General features: G+C 47.6%; 1 long non-coding RNA gene across 1 annotated transcript; it reads left to right on the forward strand.

Moving 5' to 3' along the window:
* The first annotated feature begins 2,782 nt into the window (after positions 1-2,782).
* Positions 2,783-8,142, forward strand: LOC147598723 (uncharacterized). Its single transcript, XR_015260348.1, has 2 exons — positions 2,783-3,189; positions 7,632-8,142. It is a non-coding gene; the product is annotated as an uncharacterized LOC147598723 (long non-coding RNA).
* Positions 8,143-11,829: the final 3,687 nt, after the last annotated feature.

Below are 11,829 nucleotides of genomic sequence, written 5' to 3' on the forward strand. Positions count from 1 at the left end.
ACGGCCCCATCATCCGTGCACGCACCGCCCCAACACGCAGCTCCAGCCTGCAGAGACAGGGGCTGCCTAAGGGGTCACCCCTTGAGCATCCCCAGCTCACAGGTGCCACGTGTCACCATCACCTTCTGCTACAGGGGGACATGACCAGCGCCAGGACCACCTCTCCTCGCAGGACAGGCTGCAAGGGCACACAGAGCGGTTTTGGATGTGGCCGAGGCCCAGGCTGCCGCAGCTGTAAAAACCCGCTGTGATTTAGGGACCAAGAAAGGGAGCGAGGGGCTGTCGGCGCAGGCAGGCAGCTCGAAACCTCAGCCTACGTGTCTTTACACAGGGACCTGCCTTAAAAACACGCGATGCATTTGAAGCCCGCCATTTTAATTAAACTGATTTAACATCGAAGCTCGCGAGGGGCACGGGGCTGGCAAACACAAAGGAGCCGCACAATCGCTTTGGCTCCATTGTTGACGGGCTTTTGCTCTCTGTTTGTACAATAACCTATTGAACTTTTCCAGACTGTAATTCAATACAGAATAGATCCTTGCAGGAGGCTTTTTTGGCAGGGAGCACTGAAGGCCTTGAATCAATTTCACTTTTCCAGCATGGCTGTTTAATGTATTGATACCAGCTGGAAAAAAAAAAAAGAAAAAAGAAAAATAAAAAGGAATCAATGTTACTTTTATTTGTCCTGAGCTGAGGCCTTTTGGGTCCGTTCTTTGTGACACAGATACCATGCAGCCTGTGGCTATTGTCCCACCTTCACCAGGAAAAGCAAAGACTGGTAATGCGAAACGAGGCATGTTTTGTTTCCTCGGTAATACTTCCCACGTTTGCAAAGGCTTAAAACCTTTTACGGAAAGAGAAAAGTCCGGCAATCGCACCGCCACATGTTTTAGCTGGTTGTTGCAGTGATGCCGAGACAACACTGCGCAACACCTGGGACCCTGCCTGAGTGTGCAGCCAAGGCGATGCTGAGGACAGGGCATCGCCCCGTCACTTCAGTACACACCAGGGCTGAGCACCACGTCACTCCAAACAGGGCTCCGCCAGGTCCATCTTTGAGGATCTGGTTTAAAAAACAACCCAGGGAGCTGGTGGTGCCTACGCAGGACCTGTGCTGCGTCCCCAGTGGGATGCCCGCATCCCAGTCAGGGGCACGGCTACGTCTGCGCAACCTCAGACCAAGGGCAAGAGGAGAGAACGCGTCCTCACGGCTGTGGCCAAGCCTGGGGTGGGCTCGGTGGAGCCCATCACCGCCCCTCTGTAAGGGATGGGGAGCAGGTAGGAGCTGGGGAACGTCCGCAGTTTTGGGAACGCGGCCGGAAAGCACAGGCTCCGTAGTAGGTGATGCGCTCAGTGCACCAGAAGCACTCCCAAAAGACAAGGCTGTTAATTGTTACTTAAGCAATCAAGCTGTTTCCAGATTGCCCGGGGTGCAGCAGCAGCGGAAGGTGTCTTACTGCCAGAGTGAGAAGTGGCATCATCGGGGCCCCTCTTTGCTGGGAAACTTTTGCCGGGAGCGTGAACGAAAGCTGTGGGCTGCCTGGGGGCTGCTGGTGTGACATGCGAACATAAAGCACCTGGGAGAGAAGTCAGAGAAACCAGGCAAAAGCGAGCACGCAGAGGGGAAACAAATCCCTCTCGGGTTGAGCCAAACTTCCAGACAAAACCAGGGAGGAGGACTGGGACAGGTGAGACCCTCCCGGGCATCCCTGCTAAGCCTGCGTGCCTTCTCCAGCCCCAGAAGACGACATTTCCCTGCCTTGCCCCCATCCCAGCCCTCCCCGAGCCGTGCTGCGTGCAGGGGGCCTGGGCTCCATCCTGCACCATTTGTATGTGCACGCACCAACACACAGCACATAGGAACACGTCTCCATAGAGATGGGATGTGCTTGGTGGCAGCTTTCCTAGGAAAAGTGAAGGCTGGATTTCACAAATTTCACAAACCTTTAGGTGATGTAAAAGCACAAATCCCCCTGACTTACACTCTCAGAGTATTTTCCTGTTAGGATTTGCCCCAAATGAGGACACTCATCATGCCGCAGCAGTTAATTACAGGGAAACAGGATGGCTGTTTTGAGTGGAGTTTCACCTGCTGAAGATTTGCCCTGGAGATTTAGTCCTGGATTTAAAAAGGCTGCTGCTTGTGGTCCAGAGCTTTCTGCCCTACCAGGAGGAGAGAGGGTAAAACACGTGCCTAAAACATCCATTCCTGTATGCATTGCAAGGTGCCTGTGCCTCCCTGTCTGATCCGAAATCCAAACCATTCCATGTTACTGTAGCAAGTCCTGGCAAAGGGAACCGGGAAACAAAGTCACTGCTTATACTTAGGTGCTGCAGTGTAAATCCAATCTTAATCCAGAGCAATTTCTGAAACATAAATAAAAAAGTTCACCTGACGAGGTGTTGGTGAACCATACAACGTGCCTGCAAATCAAAGCCCCACGTTTCAAAACTTAGCTGGGAAAGGGAAATAAAAGGCAGGGGAGCGGCTGAGGAGGTGGCAGACACCTCGCAGGAACCGTCCCCAGGCAGGATGGGGCCGGTGCGGACAAACCCCCCGCGAGTATCACCCAGCGCGCTGCCCCCTCCTCGCCGCACGCCGCCACGCGCACGCGATGTACGCCTGACCCTCAGCATCCCCTTCCTCCCTCCCTCCCCCCCACCACTTATAAATCAGAGCAGAATTAATTCAGGCGCCGCGTTTTATTTGATAAACGTCAAAATATGTAAATACCGGGCTCTCTTCCTACAGTCGCTAAAACAAATGGAAAACACATTTATTAGCATAGAGATGAGTTTAATCAAATCAGCGGCGAGTACAAATTAGCCACAGGAAACGTAATGAGCTGGGAATTAATTAGCAGCATAATGGTAATAACTTTGCCTGCTGATTACCTTGCGGCCATGGCTCTCCCCCAGGGCTTTCCATGGGTTCTCCAACAGCTGATCTTTTCTGTTGCAGGAGCCCCTGAACTGGAACAGCATGGCCGACAGCTCCCGTGCAACAGACTGGAGGAGGGGAGGGAGATGGAGAGAAGGAGGGGAAAAAGAAAAAAAAAAAATAGAAAAGCCAGGTGGGAGATCCACCGCCTTTGCCTCCCCAAGCCACAAGCCTGTTTCTTTGGCCATTGCTCTCCCAGTTCATCCTGCCAGGCCGAGCACCCCCTGCCCCTACGTGGCTCTGGTGCGGTGAGTGGGGATGCTGCCCTCATGGGTGGTGGGATGGGGGTGGGGGAAGGATATCTGCATCACCTTCACCCACCAAATATTGCCTCGCCAGCCAGGCACACTTGGGAGCCCCAGCAGCAGCCCCTCTGCACCCCATTTGGTCACTGCAGTGCTTTCAGCACCACGTGGCAAGGGGCTGACGCTGGACGGGACTTGTCTGAAAATAAATACCCAGGTGGTTTTGGATAGGGGCTGAAGATGCCTTGGGAAGGGCAGGAGGAGGGTGACCCCCAGGGACTCAGCTGGCTTTTTTGAGGAGCTGATGTCACATGAGAAAGGGACAATTGGTGCTCCAGGGGCTTTGTGAAGTGCTGGGCTTGTAATGAACTGTTTGACACCAGCAGTGATGGAGAGCGGCGGGGGGCAGGGGCTGGGTGGAGGACAGGGGCAGTTTCTCTCCTTGATTTATTTGTATTCCTTCTGCAGTGCCTCTCCTCCTAACACCTGAGGGGTCCAAAATAACTCGCGCAGAGCCTTCCAGTGCCAGAGCTAAAAGCACTTCATAAGCCTTAATGAATCAAGCTGTGCAACAGCCCCACAAGGAATTATTATTCCCAGAGGTGCAGGAAAGTTAAGGGAAAAACGCTCATGTTTGGGGCATCCATTTAGATGCTCCAGTCCATCCTCATGCACCTTCACGTAGCAGCCTCCTGTGCAAGGGATGAGCCAAAATGTGGGAAGTTAACAAAAATAAAGCTCAGTTAAAAAAATAAACCAACTCATTGAGGTGCTTTAGCAGGGATTTGCAGGAGAATTAACTGAGCATCTAAGTTTAAAATATAATGCAAAGAGATTTCTGGAAATCGTGTGGATGCTGAAAAGTGGGAGCACTGCTCCCAGGTCGCTGGTACCTGCAGAGTTTCCTCTCTGCTTTGGATACTTGGCTTCAGCCTGCATAAATGCTTCATGAAATGGGGGGAGGACAAGAAGGCAAAGGCCCAATGCTGACAAGGACACAGTGATTTTTATTCCCCCCCCCGCCCCCAAGAGACAGTGTCAGTTTGGTCTCTTGCATCCCTCAGTCCCCCGGGGCTGTCAGCAGTACCTAATAAATCAGGCTGGTGAATCCAAGATGCGATGCTAACTGCATTGCTCCAACTGCTCTAAACCATACCAGTTGCTTGGGCCATCTAGGTTTGGGCAGACATTTGATGGGAGCTGTCAAGAGCTGATGGACTGAAACTGATGCAAATAAGGAAGAAGTCAGCACTTCAAAAAAATATATCGGTTTTGGATGGGAAGGGGCAGAGGTTCTTTCATTTACTGGAGACGAGAGGCAAGATTTTAGCTCTTTACAGCGCGTATCCGTGCTATTCGGAAGGTATCTGCACTTTAGGGTTTAACGTGAGGATACTTCAGAGAAGCAAGGGTTTATCTCAACACTGAGATTAATTTAGACCAAAATGAAGGCTGTCTTGTCCTTAAGCATAAAGAAAATTCACATCCAGTTCTGATCTTTGAAACTGAGACTCAATTATCCTGCTTAGAGATCTTAGTAAAAACCATATCTGACATTTGGATGCAAAAATAAGCAAGCAGATGTATAAATTCCTGCTTAGACACCCAAGATAAAGTTTCCCAAAGTCCTCAGTATTGCCCTTTGTCTTTCCAGGCACTTCTGGGGTACTCAACATCACCTTTAATTCAAGTGATGGTGGGTCATTGATTCTACCAACATCTCTCTAACTAACTTGATTAAAACTGCCAACATCAGCAGTACTGACAGCAACACCTTGCCTCAGCAAGCTCTTGGGAGAAGAATCTGACATCTTGACAGTTGTCCCTGAAAAACCTCACAGGTCCCTCCAAAACCTGGAGTCAGAGGAGGGACAAGCAGCCCTGCCGCACTCCAGGCCAGACCTGATTTCACACAGAGACTGAAATGCTTATTTGAAAGTCCCAAAACCTGGCAAGAAACTGCAACCCACCCCCAAACAAGAGGTTTTGGTGATGTGTGAACTTTTGTGGGAGCGTTTGCTCCTTCCAGAGAAGCAGAGGCAGTACTACCACAGAACAACTATTTAAAGCCCACTCCGCCAAGGGACATGGGAACAGGGTGTTTGCATTGGCATTTTTTGAAAAAACCCTCCTTTTGGGAGGCAGTGCTGGCTGCCCTGTTAGTGGCTTGCATGGCTCAAGCCCTCCTGCGGCTCGTTGGGTTTTTGGGTGGTGAAGGGCATCCCAAACCAGTGCGCTGTGCAGCAGCTGTCACCCACTCTCCAAGGCCATCGCTGGGATGCTCCTCTACAGAGATCTCACCCTGCGGAGTCAGGGCAACAAGAGCCTGACCTGTGATGAAAGTTGTGCAACTTCAGTTAAAGACACTCAGTTTTTTCTCCTTTTAATGCCTTTGATTTTATTTTTTTTTTCCATGGGAGCTTGTGCAAGTTGACACAATAGATTAAACCATGAGCTGTAGTTAAGAATCCTGTATTTTGTTATCACAGATAAATAATATCTCACCCAGAGGAAAATGGGAGAACACAAGGTCGCCCAGCATGCCTAGAGCTGAGCCTGAATAGGAGGTCTCAGTCGCAGGCTCGTGCTCCAGCCTCCCGTGCAGCCCGGGCTGCGTTCTGAAGGCAAAGGGGTTTTGTTCTTCAAAGTGCCACTTCCCTTTGCTCCCTGCAGACAAATACATTGCTCTAAGACGCGTGCCACGAGCTGATTTTTGACTCATGAGAGCCTGAACCAACACTGATCATAAGAGAATCGACAGTGATCACAAAATACGACAGGTTTTTAAGGACCCTGCATCACATCGAGGTCTGCAGCAGGCTTTCTGCTTCAGGGCCAGAGGGGCCCAGTCCCACCCTTGTTTATTAATGAAAATGTGGAAGTGAAAGCAGTGAGAACAGGATTTGCCCCTGTTTTTTCAAGGCGACCTCATTCCACAGAGGCTTTTAGGAAATCTACCACTTTAAGCATAAACACAAGACAATTTTGTTTTCATGCGATTTTCTTGCCAATGCTTTTTCTTAAAAAATCTGTACGGCTGTCATGTAAAATATGCCTCGGTTTGTCCTAATTTAGATTACGCGTATTTGTCCTCAGTGGATGATTGATTAAGTGCTCTGATCTTGACTGCTATGCTAGCAGCGGGGTCTCTGTGCAAGAGGATGGGAAATCCCGTTGGATACGTGGCAGAGATGAAATCTTAGCAGTTATAGATCTGGTTTTCTCTTTCACAGCCAAGGCAAATGCTGTCTTCGCAATAACAAACACGCTTTGTGACGCGTTCCAGGATGGTGCTGAGCCTGACTTTGTTTCCTCGTGGAGGGGCTTTAAGCTGTCACAATACCGGAGCACCAAACTCAACGTCGCAGATATCACTGTGACGTGGGTACCTCCGGGTTCACCGATCAGCTGCGATTTACACGCATGTAACCGAAAACAAGATGTGTCTCACTGACATCCGTGGAGCTGCTCTGATGCGATCGGCATATAAGCAAAACCAGGAGGGGGGGGAAAAAAAAAATCTCAGTGCAACTGAGCTCGTTCGAAGCATCAAGCATGGTTTAGCAGGGCTGCCCGAACTGGAAAACCTCCTTCAGAGGTTGGTTACCCTGCCAATCTCACTTTAACACCGCTGAACCTGAGCTGCGTGCCAAAGCATTGTTACCCACAGGAGCTGGGAGAGGTTTTTTTTTTTTTACTTATTTGTATGATCTTAACATCCCGTACTTCTTACATGGAAATGACGTCAAGCTGTGTTTTGTCATCTTCTCATTTGTTTATATTTATGATCTAGAACTGACACAACTAAAGGTACATGAAAACATTAAATTAAGAATGCATTTTGTTTTTCTTTAACATGTCTTATTTCTAACATTGCTCTGTTGCATTGTCTTGGAGCACTGCATTGCTAGGAAGGTGTGGTAACAAACCAGGCAATTTTCTAAGGAAAGAAGGATTTTTTTTTCCTCCTTTTCTTTCTGAAGCTTTTCTCTGACCTTCTTGGAGGTGTAGAGAAAGCTTTCAAGACCATCAGAATAAATGGGTTGTTTACTGTGATGCTTGCAGCCTTGGAAAAAAAAAAAAAAGATAAAAGAATAAAGAATAGAAAATCCCTATACCTGCTGTCTTCCAAAAGGAGACAGATGAGGTGTGAGCTCAAGAGAAAATGTTCCGAAATCTGAGCACGATGCTGTCACAGTAAAGCAGAGTAAAACAGAAAAGCTAAACACAAAGGTGGCGACCCCGGGGTGGCAGCAGGACTCAGCACCCTCCTTCTCAAGTGGGTTCAGTACTTTGGGAAAAAAAAAAATATGGGGGCAGGTCACAGAAATATTAAAACAAGATATGTCTTGGTAAAAAGTGTGCTCTGGCTTGATCTCCCGTAATTAGGATATCATGTTTGCTATTGTCTGGGCTGATTCGCTCACACATGCCTGCTCCCGCAGGTGCGATGACCAGGGCCAGGATCTCAGTGACTCCTGAGGAGATCTCCGGGCTCAGCCACAGAACCACGAGCCCTTTCCCCAGGAGAACCACGGCCTGTAGCCACACGTGGAAGTGCTAAGCTGTGCTAATGATGCTGCGTTATCATCAGGCTCTAACGCCGCCTTGAATGGATGTCAGTGCTGCGTCTGCTCCTGCAGATCAGCTGGTAATTACACTTTGGATCCCAAGTAATTACCTTGAGACCTGCTCTCCGGTTTAGAAAACGGAAATAACCATGCACTCGCCCAGTCCCACACGTAGCACTTGTGATGTAATTTAATAGCCAGCTACTAACATGAAAGTAAAGAGGCATTTCTCTTATTTAGGCCCTTTTAAATTAAACATCAGTGTTTTTTTCCTGCAAAAGGAGCAGGGGTCAGCATACCACCAGTCTTTTTCCCCACTCAAGCGCCCTCCTTTTTCCTTCACAAAATGAAATACTCTGAAGCAAAATAAATATTTATAAGCTCCTCCTGGTGTGTGATTGTTTTGACAAAACAACTCAAGCAGGTCTCGCTTTGGCTTTACTCTGCCCTATTTAACTTTTAGGCAGGGAAAAACCAGCCCTTCAGCAGCTGGAGCAAGAGGCAGCATTTGGGTGAATTTTGTGGTCTCTGGGTGAGGAGCAGACAGACCAAGCATCCCTTTTTAAGGTTTTCCAGGTCACATCTGCCAGTGCATTTCCTTTTTAACCCCCAAACACTGAACACCTGGCCAGCTGTAGCACTGCATTAAGCCACTTTCGTGATGAAGAGCTCAAAGGCAAGGCAGCCCGACACCCAGAGCCCACGGGAAATGGGACATCCATCCCTTTCCTAACCAAAAGCAAAGCAGTTCCCCCCCCCATGTAGAATTTACTTCTTGTGCATTTCCAAGTAAGCCAGTGCTTTTGCAAGTAGTCAACTTCCTTTGGGGCGAGTAGCTTATTTTTTTTTTAGGAAAAGAAAGAGTCTACTGCGATCTCTTTTGGCAATGTCTGGGTAATCACTGCTCATAACAATGTCATCCCAGATGTTGAAACATCTCCTGTATTAATTTTACCCAGAAGATAATTTCCCTTAGAAATCATGTGCAAATCCTCTGTTCTAATTTCAGAATTAACTCAGTGCACTAAATCTTAGCACTTCATCCTAGAAATGTGCTGCAGTGGCTGTTAACCCTTTGCAAAACAACAACCACCCCAAATGTGAAACTTACAGATTTAACTGAGCCTGGTTTTCACACCAAGCTCTGTTTGAGTCTAGCACACAGTATTTTGAAATGAGGGTTCCCTTTGACACCTAGAGCCTGCCTGCTTGCATAGTTTCCTTCTGCTCAGAGAATCACAAACGTAGATTTATTTGTTGTTACAAATACAAAGGGTAAATACACAAGTAGTCCCAGAGACCCCCACTCCTGGGTGCCCTCCATCAGGGCTTTGGCAGATGCTAGGAATGCAAATATGATGATTCTACATTTTACAGAACCTGAAGGAAAAAGACGAGCTGAATGGTTTGCCTGAACCTGTGTGAGAAAATCTATGGGAGAGTTAGGAACTCATCACACTTCTTCTGAGTCCCAGATACGGGTTGGTAGTACCTGACCATCCTTCCCCTCCCGGGATGCTCTCATGCACGCACAAGTACACACCAGTTTACTACTGGTGTAGAGTGCTCCATGCATTTGATGAGCTTTCTTAATTTAGTTTATAACAGAAACCACATCAAATTCCAGACTGGACACCTTCCTGCCCTTCCATGTTGTGACAACCTTAGGGCACCGCAGCCTTTATACTAAAAATCTTTGGCCATCAGTGAAAACAATAAAGAAAAAAAGAGGCCAAACCTATGAGTTTCATCCCAGCTATGTGAGATCAGAGTGCAGTTTAGCACACCTTCTGCAGAGCAGAATGCTTCAAAAGATATCAATCTTCTGTTTGTACTAGGGTGCTTCTGCTTTGCCTTTGTTGTTTTATTTCTAGTGGTATTTGGAGTACAAAAGAATTTCAGGTATCAGCACATTTATGTTAAAAAATAATCATGCAAGGAATTGGTCTCTGGGTTTTTCACAGCTACACAGCTTACAAATGCACAAATCCCCGTTAGCCAGATCATGCCACCAGCTATAAAGCATACACACAAGCCATCAGAGAACTCTTTCAGATAGAGTTTTATATCTGTCTACAAATATTTCCCGATTCCTATCATAACAACATGAATTTATTATCTTTCAGTGATAATATCTGTCTAGCTGCTTCATGCAACGTAACATCACATTTTGGGTTTCACTGACTTTACCCCTGGCAATTCTTGGGCTTGCACCCTGTTAGAGGAGCGCAGAGCAGAGGGCAGGCCAAGGACCTTCTCCAAAGAGGATTCACTTGGAATCAGCTTTGATAATTATCATAAGGTGATAACATGTGATTAGTGCTGGGGCACGCCAGCGCTTCCACTGCCACCTCATAAACTCTCAGTTCCTGCACTGAGGCCGTGCAGCCACGCAGCCTCAGAGGCGAGAAACGATGCCATCTCACAAAGGAAACAAAAGAGAAAAGACAAAGTTGCTCACGTGGTGCAAATCCCATTTGCCTTTCTCTAAGCCGTCTACTGTCATGGTCCAGCCCAACTCAGCAGCTAAAATACCACACAGTCACTCACTCACTCCCCACTCAGCACTCCCTGCAGTGGGATAGGGAGGAGAATTGGGAAATAAGAGAAGGCAAAAATGGGTTGAGATAAAAACAGTTTAAGAGAGCAACAGAGGAAACAAAAACAGAGATGGAAAGCAAAAAAACCTATAACAGAAAATACTTAAGCAGACAATTTAGAGTACAATACCTCACAGTTGATCCCAGCGCCCAGCTCCCTTCCAAGTAGCAGGAAACAGCCCCTCAGCACCATCCCCAGTTTATACACTGAGCAGGGTGTCACAGGGTGTGGAACAGCCCTTGGGCCAATTTGGGTAACCTGTCCCAGCTGTTGGCTAATCGGTAACCTACCCCAGCTGTGTCCCCAGCCACAGGTGCCAGCAGCTCCAGTTCCTCTCCCAGCTCAGGTGAAAATTAACTCTGTCCTAGCCAGACCCAGGACATCCACTGTTAAGAGTATGTAGTGGCTGTGAGCCTGACTTTAAAAGGATCCTGGAGTACAAAATCTGGCTATGGGTTTGAAAATCTGGAATTCACCTATGCAGAAATGCTCAGAGAGGTAAGGCAGTAAATCACTGAGGAAAGTGCATACATTTATCCCAAACTGGTCATCAGACTGAATGTTATGCTGAGATAAAATCACATAAATCCAAGGAAACTCTTCTGACCTACACAGCCAAGACTGCATTAAACTCCCAAAGTCAGGAAAAAATGAAAGAACATGATTGTCACCTGTCCCATCCCATCTGACTTGACTGAGGATCCCTTGCCAGGTGTCTCCACATCCCTTCTGTAGATCACATCTGTTGTCCTGTGCAACACCGAGAGGATCTGCTGGAATGAGAGAAAGCATTTAAACCTTTTTCCTTTATTCACAAAAGATACTCTACTTAACGACTCCCTTGCTGGGCACTGCCAGTTAGTCTTTTTTGCCGCTGCTTAGACATCATGTTTGTTCTTTCATTCTCATTTCAATAAAAAAGGCTGGAAAAATATTGCTGTGTCCTTCTGGTCCTTAGGTAAGCGAGATTGCATTTATGCTACCCTGAAACTCAGCACACTGACAACTGAAGGATGGATCTGCTGGCCCAGCAACTCCAAGCTTGTGCATTGGTTATTATTCCTCCTGATGAATTCACTTGGGGCATCTGCTCCTTGAATGCAAAGCTCTAGGGTCAGGACAAATGGAAAATGCATCACACGGAGCGTGACATGCTGTGAGTGCCAGAAATGAGCGCTTGTTGAGATATGTCCATAGGCAGCGGGATAAAGTCGTTCATTTTTCTCCAAGTTGCTGCTGGAATTTCCTTCTAATATCCTGAGTTTGCAGTAGCAATGGCTATTTGCAGTGAAATTTTGGAGTTTCTTGTATTTATTAAATATGAGATTTAACAAGCTGAAATCACAGCTTTGTTCTAATTTTGATCAGTGGAGTTTTCAGCTCCCCATCTCCAATGTTCCTCGACTCTGCCCATCCCCTGCAGTCAGAGACCGGTCTCAGCAAGGAAACTGTTTTCCCAGGTGGAGCCGTT

Source organism: Chlamydotis macqueenii, chromosome 16 (genome assembly GCF_036417535.1).
Source record: "Chlamydotis macqueenii isolate bChlMac1 chromosome 16, bChlMac1.mat, whole genome shotgun sequence".
Lineage (NCBI taxonomy): Eukaryota > Metazoa > Chordata > Aves > Otidiformes > Otididae > Chlamydotis > Chlamydotis macqueenii.